Source organism: Octopus sinensis, linkage group LG4, assembly GCF_006345805.1.
Source record: "Octopus sinensis linkage group LG4, ASM634580v1, whole genome shotgun sequence".
NCBI lineage: Eukaryota > Metazoa > Mollusca > Cephalopoda > Octopoda > Octopodidae > Octopus > Octopus sinensis.
This window is the reverse complement of record NC_043000.1, coordinates 40236048-40246047: the sequence shown is the minus strand read 5'-3', so window position 1 is coordinate 40246047 and position 10000 is coordinate 40236048.

Sequence of the window (10000 nt, the reverse complement as noted above, 5' to 3'; positions counted from 1 at the left end):
ATAAAAATAATACAATCAATGAAATGGCGTCATCCGACGTCTACAAAGACTAAAAAGCTCCAAGTAGAAAGTCAACTGAAAAAAAAACAGAGACTGTCATCTGGTGTGCTCAAGGTGTTATTCTTATTGATTTCTTCAAAGAAGAGAAATAGTCAACTCTGAAGCATATATTGAGACCCTTAAAAGTCTTAGATCAAGAATCTGCTGAGTAAGGCCAAATTTGGAAATTAATGAAGTTCTTCAACACAACAATGTCAGGCCTCACTCAAGCCTCTGAACAAGGGAGGCAATCACCTCTTTCAGGTGGACAACTCTACCGCATTTTCATTACTAACTTGACTTCGAACCTTTAGATTTCCATCTCTTTTGTCCAATGAATGAAATACAAAGAGGAAAACATAATTAAGAAGTAAAATCTGCTGTAAGGAATTTGTTAGGTCAGTAGCAGTTTTATGAAGCTGAGACAAGCCCTCATTCACAGGTGGAACACTATAATTGAAAGAAGTGATGGATATGTTGGAAAATAGGGACGTTAACCTGTGATATATAGCTACTTTTTGATGTGCACTATATTTGCGTTCCTTATTTTAAAAAAATAATGCATTAATTTTTGACTCACACTCATATCATTAATACTGTCGTTGATGTTGTACTTGCTGTTGCTTTTGTTGTTGTTGTTGCTGTTGCTACTGTTGTTGTTGTTGGTGGTGGTGGTGGTGGCGTTGCAGTTTAGCTCCGAGTTAGCCTAATAGATACACTTATGCTTTAAAGTATTTCAACCTTACTTTCCTATGATTTTCATATAAGGAAGTAACCAAGAGACATTATCCAGCATGTCCTTCTGCTAAGGCGTTAGGATTCAATTTGAAGGTGTTTTGGCTGCTATTTTGACATGTGGAGTAACCATGAAGTAACTTCCTTCATCTGACGGTAGTGTTGGTGGTGATTGGTGGTAGCGTCGTCATTACTGAGGATAATTATATGTTTTTGTTGTTGGGGCAGTTATTGCTATTTTATTGTTGTTATTTTTGTATTTCAATACCTTTGAACTCCTTTTTTTAAAATAAAAATTATATATATATATATAATTATATATATATAGGCGTAGGCGTGGCTATGTGGTAAAACGCTTGCTTTCCAACTACATGGTTCCGGGTTCAGTCCCACTGAGGGGCACCTTAGGCAAGTGTCTTTTACTCGAGCCTCGAGCCGACCAAAACCTTGTGAGTGGATTTGATTGATGGAAATGAAAGGAACCTATCGTATATATGTGTGTCTGCGTGGGCGGGCTTGTCTCCTCACCACCGCTTGGCAAACAACCGGTGTTGGTGTATTTACGCCCTCATAACTTGGCGGTCTGGCAACAGAGTCCGATAGAATAAGTACCAGGCTTTGAAAAATAAGTTCTAGGCTCGATACATTCGGCTAAAAATTTTACAAGGTGGTACTCTAGCATGGCCTCAGTCTAATGACTGAAAGAAGTAAAATATATAAATGTGTGTGTGTCCAGACAGACAGACAGACAGACAGACAGACAGACAGACAGACAGACAGACGGACGGACGAACGGACGGACGGACGGACAGACAGACAGACAGACAGGCAGGCAGGCAGGCAGGCAGACAGACAGACAGATAGATAGATAGATAGATAGATAGATAGATAGATAGATAGATAGATAGATAGATAGATAGATAGACGTGTGTCTGTGGGGCGACCTGAACCTCTGATTTAATAGCACAACCATTCCAACTAAAACCTTCACAAGGTATCCTGTTCTCACTAATATGTGTGAGCACGCCTCGAATAAAATAGCGCAGTCCCCAACAGCAGAGCAAATGAGTTATGATCTATGACCTTAACAGTTGAAATGGCGAAAAATTGACTGGTTATGAAAGTGCAGCTCTAGCAAAAGCTGGTCTGACAGCAGTCCGTGGAAATTTCTTTGCCTCGTCCTGCACGTCATATTTCACGCGTCGCAGAGGATGTCTTCGAGGTCACAGTGCATGGGTTACTTCCTTCCAAGTCAGGAGCCACCCTAATAGAAACCACAACACTGGCTTTTCTTCACCTAAGAAAGAAATACTCGGAAACATGGGAGATCCGATGGTGATGTACGTATGTATTGATGTATGTATATGTGCTTTTCTTAATTCTTTTTGGTTTTTTAAAATAAAAAAAGGGTTAAATAGCAATAACATTTTTATCTTACTGCTATCAACATTCCAACTAAACTACTTTCTTTCTTAAAAATCAACACTTTCTATATAGAAAGAGTTCAAAGGATAAAAAAATAGAAAGGGACACGCACACACATATACACACAGAAATATTTACCAATTTACATACAGAACTACAACTATTAGCCATTACTTCCTTATCTACCCCCGCTATCACAACACCTACGATCATCATAAGAACAATAACAACAAAGGTAATGTCTATAGAATGGAAGGAAAATTGGAGAAATGTTGATAAAAGTATAAAACTAGAATATCAGATATTTGTGCGTCTGTCTGTCTGACGGTCTCTCTCCCTACACACACACAACACACACACACACACACACACACACACACACACAACACACACACACACACATACACATACACTGTCAATTAGGTATTCGGTGGTTTTATTACATTGTTTAATGAAAGAAATGAGAGCCAGTGTTTTTATACCATCTTTATTGGTTTTGTCTCTCGTTTCTTCGTCGTAATATCTTGGAGACACAACAAAACTTGATAGCTCCTAGATCTGGCATAAGTGTATTAGAGTACAGATCTACTTTCAGGTATGTATATGTGAATGTGTATATGTGTATGTGGGCGCATGCATGTAGGAATATGCGTGTGTGTATGTGCGTGTGTTTAGGTTTGGTTTTATAAATGGGAAAAAGGGAACTCGATACATACAGCAGGGTACATATAACTATTTTATTAGCTGAGATTGCTGCACATGGGCAACAAACGTACAGCTCAACGGACATTGTTAGAATTACAGTTTTTATAATTTCTAATTTGTGATAACAAATTGGTTACGCACTACAAATAGCGGTAGCAATAATAATTATAACGTCGTAAATCCCGGAAGCAATAATAATAATAATAACGTCGTAAATCCCGGAAGCAATAATAATAATTATAACGTCGTAAATCCAGCTGATGTATTAGTGTCGTTCACGTATTGTCTGTTGAAACAGCTTTTAATTATGATGTTTGCAACTTTTGTGTGTGCAATGAAATTTACATATTACATTGGTTGTCTGAAGTGCGTTCTGGTGTTTGCTACTGTGTGTTTTCACGTTAATAAGATGCTTTAGTTCTGTGTTACTGTAATATATACTTACTATTAATTTGTGATTAGGTATACTACAGGCTCAGTTCTATTTTATGAGGGGTTGTTTGTTTCTTTCCTTATCTATTTACTTATTTATTTATTATTTTACATATTCATCAAGTTTGCAGCCAGAATGTCTTTAGTTTTTGGTTTTATGATAGGTATAGTTGTGTGTTACTAGTGGTATATATGTATGAATGAATCAATCAATCTATCTATCTATATATATATATATATATATAATATATATATATATATATATATATATATATATATATATATGAATAAAAAATGGAGTTAACGCAGGTTTAAACAAGTATTTTTACTTTCTACACATGTTTCGAAAATTCCACTGATACTATTCAAAAGAATAAATGGTATAAACAATGCAATCTTCTCTTCGGGAAAGTGAAAAAGACGAAACTCGTCAATACGACATTTTAACAAAAAATTATATATTATGTTTAAAGTTTAAATTATATATAATGATAGAGACTACTTATATGCACTAAATGTATGTTTCTGCCAATGCTTACATCTGTATGCTCGTTCTATAACCGTGTTTACTAGAGTATTTTTAGAAAAAAATAATGAAAATAGCTCAGAACAACACACTAATGATAAAACATCTGAGTTCAACAAGTTATCTAAATCTAAAAATAGTCCGCCGCCTAACCCAAGGTTGAAGCAATTTGAAGATGATCTCTGGTCCATTGTGAGAAATGTAAAATTTCAACGATCACCACTAAGAAATAAACATCTGAGGTATCTTCGCAACATCACCAAAGAAATCAATTCTATGGATACTATGTTGGTTCAATCTGATAAGACTGGAAATCTGTACAAACTTTATAAAGACTATTATTTGGAATTACTTAAAAAAGAAATTCAGAAAAAGTATAAAATTGCTGATAAAAGAATACTTAAGAAAGCCAACATTGAGGCTATGAAAATCATGGAGAAATATAACCTACAAATGAAGACAGAACCACTTGTTCATAAGCAACCTCGGTTCATTTTGAAGGATCACAAACCAAATTTTTTTACTAACCCATCATTAAGGCTCATCTGCCCTTCTAGCTCTGACATCGGTATCCTTAGTAAAAATATACTAGATAAATATATTCCTAATTTAATCAAAACATTAAAACTTAGTTTATGGACTAATTCATTTGAAGTAGTTGACTTGTTTAGGTCTATTAACAGTAAGGTGAGTACAAAGTTTACCCAGTTTGATATTTCCAATTTTTATTCGTCTATTAATCCGATAGTACTTAATAAGGCACTTTGGCTTGCTCATAACAAAGCTGGTCTCACCCGAGAAGAAATTAATGTTGTGTTGGCAGCCAGAAGATCTATTATTAAATTTGATGATAAGTTGTGGGTCCGTAAAGACACACCAGATAGTTTCGATATACCAATGGGAAGTTCTGATTCAGCACAGATAGCTGATTTGGTCTGTATATATATTCTTTTTGAAATGGCTGAAGAGTTCCCTAACATTTATGGAGGTCTATATCGTGATGATTGTTTACTTTACCTCCAAAATGTTTCCAACCAAAAGGTACAAAGGGTTAAGAATAGTTTAGTTAATTTTTTCAGTAGAATGGGCTTAAAATCGTTTTTGATGACGATCTGACGAAGGCCAACTTTTTAGATATTACGCTTAATTTACACAGTGACTCTTACTTCCCATATCATAAACCGTTGACCAATCTTAAGTACATTAGCAAATTTAGTAATCATCCTGGAGCAATTACTAAGAATTTAGTTAAGAATATTTCATTAGATTATCTAAATTATCTGCTAATGTTGATATTTTCAATAATAACGCTGAATTCTATAACTCTGCCTTAATCAAAGCAGGTTATACAGAAAAAAATGTTCTACATTGATTCTGCTCAGTCTAATTGTAAATTCAATAATGTAGATAAGATTTCTAGTCGTAAAAGAATTATTGATAACAAACATAACTTACGCACCGATACAAAGCGAATGAAGGCAGATAACCCTTATTTAATCCCCTATTATCGATCTAAAAGTAAGTATAACACCTTCAAAAGTAATTACGCTATGAATACTAGTAAAAATATTTGGTTAATAATTCCTTACGGGAGACAAATTAAATCTAATCTACCACTGCTGTTTCGTCAAGCTATTGCCAGGAATTTTCCAAACAATTCTAGATATTACTCTATAATTAATTCACATAAGGTTAGGACAGGTTTTTCAAACACAAAAAATCTCTTGCAAATTATATCCTCTCATAATAACAAACTGTTAAATATTAATACATTTACTAATACTAACATTAATTTAGCTAATACCATCCAACCCACTAGAAATATTAATAACAAGGTTATTGTATCTGAAGTCAATTCCAATAGAATTAAATTTATGTCAAGTAACTCTAAGATTAAAAATTCTATATACCAGTGTATAATCAGTACTCGTAATAAAGTACGATTTTACATTGGAAGCACATCGTTAGAGTTATCTAAAATAATTTCTATCCATTACTCAACATTTAGGGATAGAAATAAACGGAATAGTACCGGTCTCAGCAAACTGATTTGGGATTTAAAAGACCACAATGAACAATTTCATTTAGAATGGTTGATCCTCTCAATTTCGATACCATATGACAAAGGCAATAAATTCTGTCTTCTCTGCAATTCTGAGCTATTTTTCATTATTTTTTCTAAAAATACTCTAGTAAACACGGTTATAGAACGAGCATACAGATGTAAGCATTGGCAGAAACATACATTTAGTGCATATAAGTAGTCTCTATCATTATATATAATTTGAACTTTAATTTCCTTTATATTTAACATTCACTATTAATATCCCTACTCTTTCTGTTAGCTACTTATGACGTTATATCATATAACGTTTTTTTAAACAATATTAATAGCGTTCTGTCTATCGCTATACAAATCCATCATTTTTTGTTAAAATGTCGTATTGACGAGTTTCGTTTTTTTCACTTTCCCGAAGAAAAGATTGCATTGCGTTAACTCCATTTTTTATTCATATTATTCAAAATATTCAACGTAAACACGAAGTTTCAACCTTTATAAACAAGGAGTTACAACACCTTTACTTGTGAGATTTTTGCTGCCCTGGTAACTATGTATTTATTTTTCCGTGTTAATTGTTAACAAGGTGAAAATACACTCATCTATTTATATATATATATATATTTATATATATATATATATATATAATATATATATATATATATATATATATATATATATATATATATATATATATATATATATATATATATATATATATATATACGTATATATATATATATATATCTGTCTGTTTAGAGAAGACTTCAAAAGTAAGTAGTGGCGACTTTTCTTGAAAATCGACAAAATTCGGCATCGATGTGTTATCAAGTAGCTGCAGAAAAAGGGCTTTACTTGAAGATGACCCAAGGTTTGAACGTCCTGAAACTCTCACTACTGAAGAAAATATTGATCGTGTTCACCACGAGTTGATGGATAGCAGGTGATTGAGTATAAATCAAATAGCCAATGCTCTTAGGATATTCTATGAGAAAGTTGAAAATATTCTGCACAATGAACTTGGCATGAAGAAGGTTTCAGCTTGGTGAGTATCACCTTGGTGACGCCTAATCAAAAGTGCACCAGGCTGATCACATCACGGGAAAATTTGACATTAGTTGAGGTAGATCCAGGTGGTTTCCTTGAAAGTTGCGTAACCCAGAATGAGTGTTGATTCATATTCCATGCAGTGGAAACACCCTTCCTCACCTGCTCCAAAGAAGACCAAGGTCGTTTGACTGCAGGAAGGGTGATGGCCTCAGTTTTTTGGAATGCAAAAGGCATTGTGTTTATTGACTATATCAAAAAGACACACCATCAATGAAGAGTACTATGAGGCAGTTACGAAAGGCTATCAAGGCCAAAACGCCCAGGAAAACTGACGAAAAGAGCCTAGTTTCAGCAGTGTTCTAGCACACAAATCCTTGCTTTCAATGACCGCTGTGCATGACTATGGCTTTCAACTGATTGATCAACCTCTTTATTCTTTTGATTTGGTCTCATCTAATTATCATCTGTTCCCCAACAAGAAAAGCCTTGGCTGGGAACAAGTATCGCAGTGATGATGGCGTCATATTTGCTGATGATGACTTTTTTTGAGCAACAGGAAAAGCTTCTTCACCAATGAGATCCAAGCACTGCAACATTGTTGGAAGAAGTGTGTGGATCGCAAAGCGGACTATGTTGAACAATTAACCTTACTTGATCGCATTTCATGAGAGTACTTTGGTCAACCTATAAACTTTTCAACTGACCTTCGTACTTATGTACACATGTATGTACGTACGCATGTATGTATGTATGTGTGTATGTATGTATATGTTGTATGTATGCATGTATGTGTATGCATGTATGTATATATATATATATATACTCTGGTGTATTGTCATCATGCTGTAGGAGTGCGCATCTTCGACTGACCAATGCCGAGTAGCGGGGTTTCAATGCATCATACTCTCACTGCTGCAGTTGTTCAGCATAAAAGTTAACGTTAATAGCACGACCACCTGGGAAAAGCTCAAAATGCCAGACTCCTTTAAAATTCTACCAACGCACAACCTGACCTTCTGTTCATACCATCCTTGTTTGATAACAGGTTCGGAAGCCTGGCGGGAATGAAGCCATTGATTTCTCTCATTAGGATTTCGAAAACAGTTCCAATTTTCGCTACCAGTTGTAATACGACGTCGAAAATGGGGACTCCGAGGATTTGCCAGCAGTTGTTTGCAAATGTTCACATGTCGCTGAGCCTGGTCATAGGTCACTTCATGAGGAGCTTTTTCAAAAGCGTCTATTCACAAGGCCGAGCGTATAGAAATGTCGACTGAGGGTACTTTGTGAAAGATGAATGTACGAGTGTTTATGCTTGGTTGTTGTTCAACCATTTCAGGCAAGGTCTCATCCTCTGCAACAGAAGGTCTTCCCAACCTTAATTTGTCTTCAAGGCTGGTGGTACCTTCCTTGAAATGTCTGAACTAGTTTCTTACTGCACATTCGTTGACACTTTCTGAGCTTTCCACATCCTTAATTTCTTTTGCAGCTGCTCTTGTACGCATTCTTTTTTCTCCAAACGTAGCTTCTTTTCACCACTCATTATCAAAGCTGTAAAATAAAGAGCAAACAATTAATGCTTATATATCATATATATGAAACTAAAGAACAAACGAAATAATTCAGTAACGATTGAACGAGTTGTATCCAATTAAGGCTATAGCATGGAAATACAATTTGCTAAAAATTATTGAAAATCCGAAAAAAACTTTGGAAAGACTTCTGCCCGTCCCCCTCCAATTTTCTCCCAAATTTGTTAATTTTCGTAATTTTTTTCGTCAAAAATCCCCGTTATCGGATACGGAGGTTCTCGAAAATTGCCAAATTACATTGTTTTAGCCTTCGAATGACGCCACCCCGCTGGCTAAGCGAGCAGGCCAACAGAAGAAAGAGTGAGAGAAAGAGTGGTGAAAGAGTACAGCAGGGATCACCACCCCCTGCCGGAGCATCGTGGAGCTTTTAGGTATTTTCGCTCAATAAACACTCACAACGCCCGGTCTGGGAATCGAAGCCGCGATCCTGCGACCGCGAGTCCGCTGCCCTAACCACTAGGCCATTGCGCCTCCGCACACACACACACATATATATTATAAGCGCACTGGGCTATATATATATATATATATATATATATATATATATATATCCCAGTGCGCTTATAATAAAATCTACAAGTGGTAATCTATAGCCTAGATACTAAGTTTCGCATTCATTCTTCATAGATGTATTCATATCCTCTAATTTTTGACGAGACATTCATATCCGGCAAGCAGCTGATCTCTACGAATGTGCATGTTGTTTGCTATTGCCATAGAGCAATGTCTGGTCTGATTTTCCTGAAACCGTTTCATTTAATGTGATGTAAACAAACCATCACCGGTTGCCGAGCAGTGAGACCCAAGTACGAATAAGCACCCCCGCCCACCACTACCATACACATGCACAGGTATATCCGATACGTTTCAGTGCAGCTTCCATATACTTAACTCGCTCGCAAGACATTGGAGTTATAATCGAAAACGTTACGTGCCGCCTAGCGGGAATGAACTCAGAATGACGAGGTTGATAACGGAACTTCATAACTGCACCACCAATGCTTGCTCCGAATTGTGAACGAACATGCGTTTATATGTATGTCCATGCGCGCACGTTTGTGTATGCATCTTCTATGTGTTTATGTGTATGTATGGATTGCTGATATCCGTACGTACGTATGTATGTATGTATGTATGTATGTATGTATGTATGTATGTATGTTTGTATGTATGTATGTATGTATGTATGTATGTGTGTGTGTGTGTGTGTGTGTGTGTATATATTTCTGTGTATGTGTAGACAGATAGATATAAATATGTATGCATGTATGTATGTATATGTATGTATATTTATGTGTATATATCGCATTTATCATTATAGTTATCATTTATGAAAACCGGAAATTACGCACAATAATGTAAATCTGAAATAAAATACATAGACACAAGCACACACACACACACACACATGTGCGTGTGTGTGTAGGGAGAGAAACA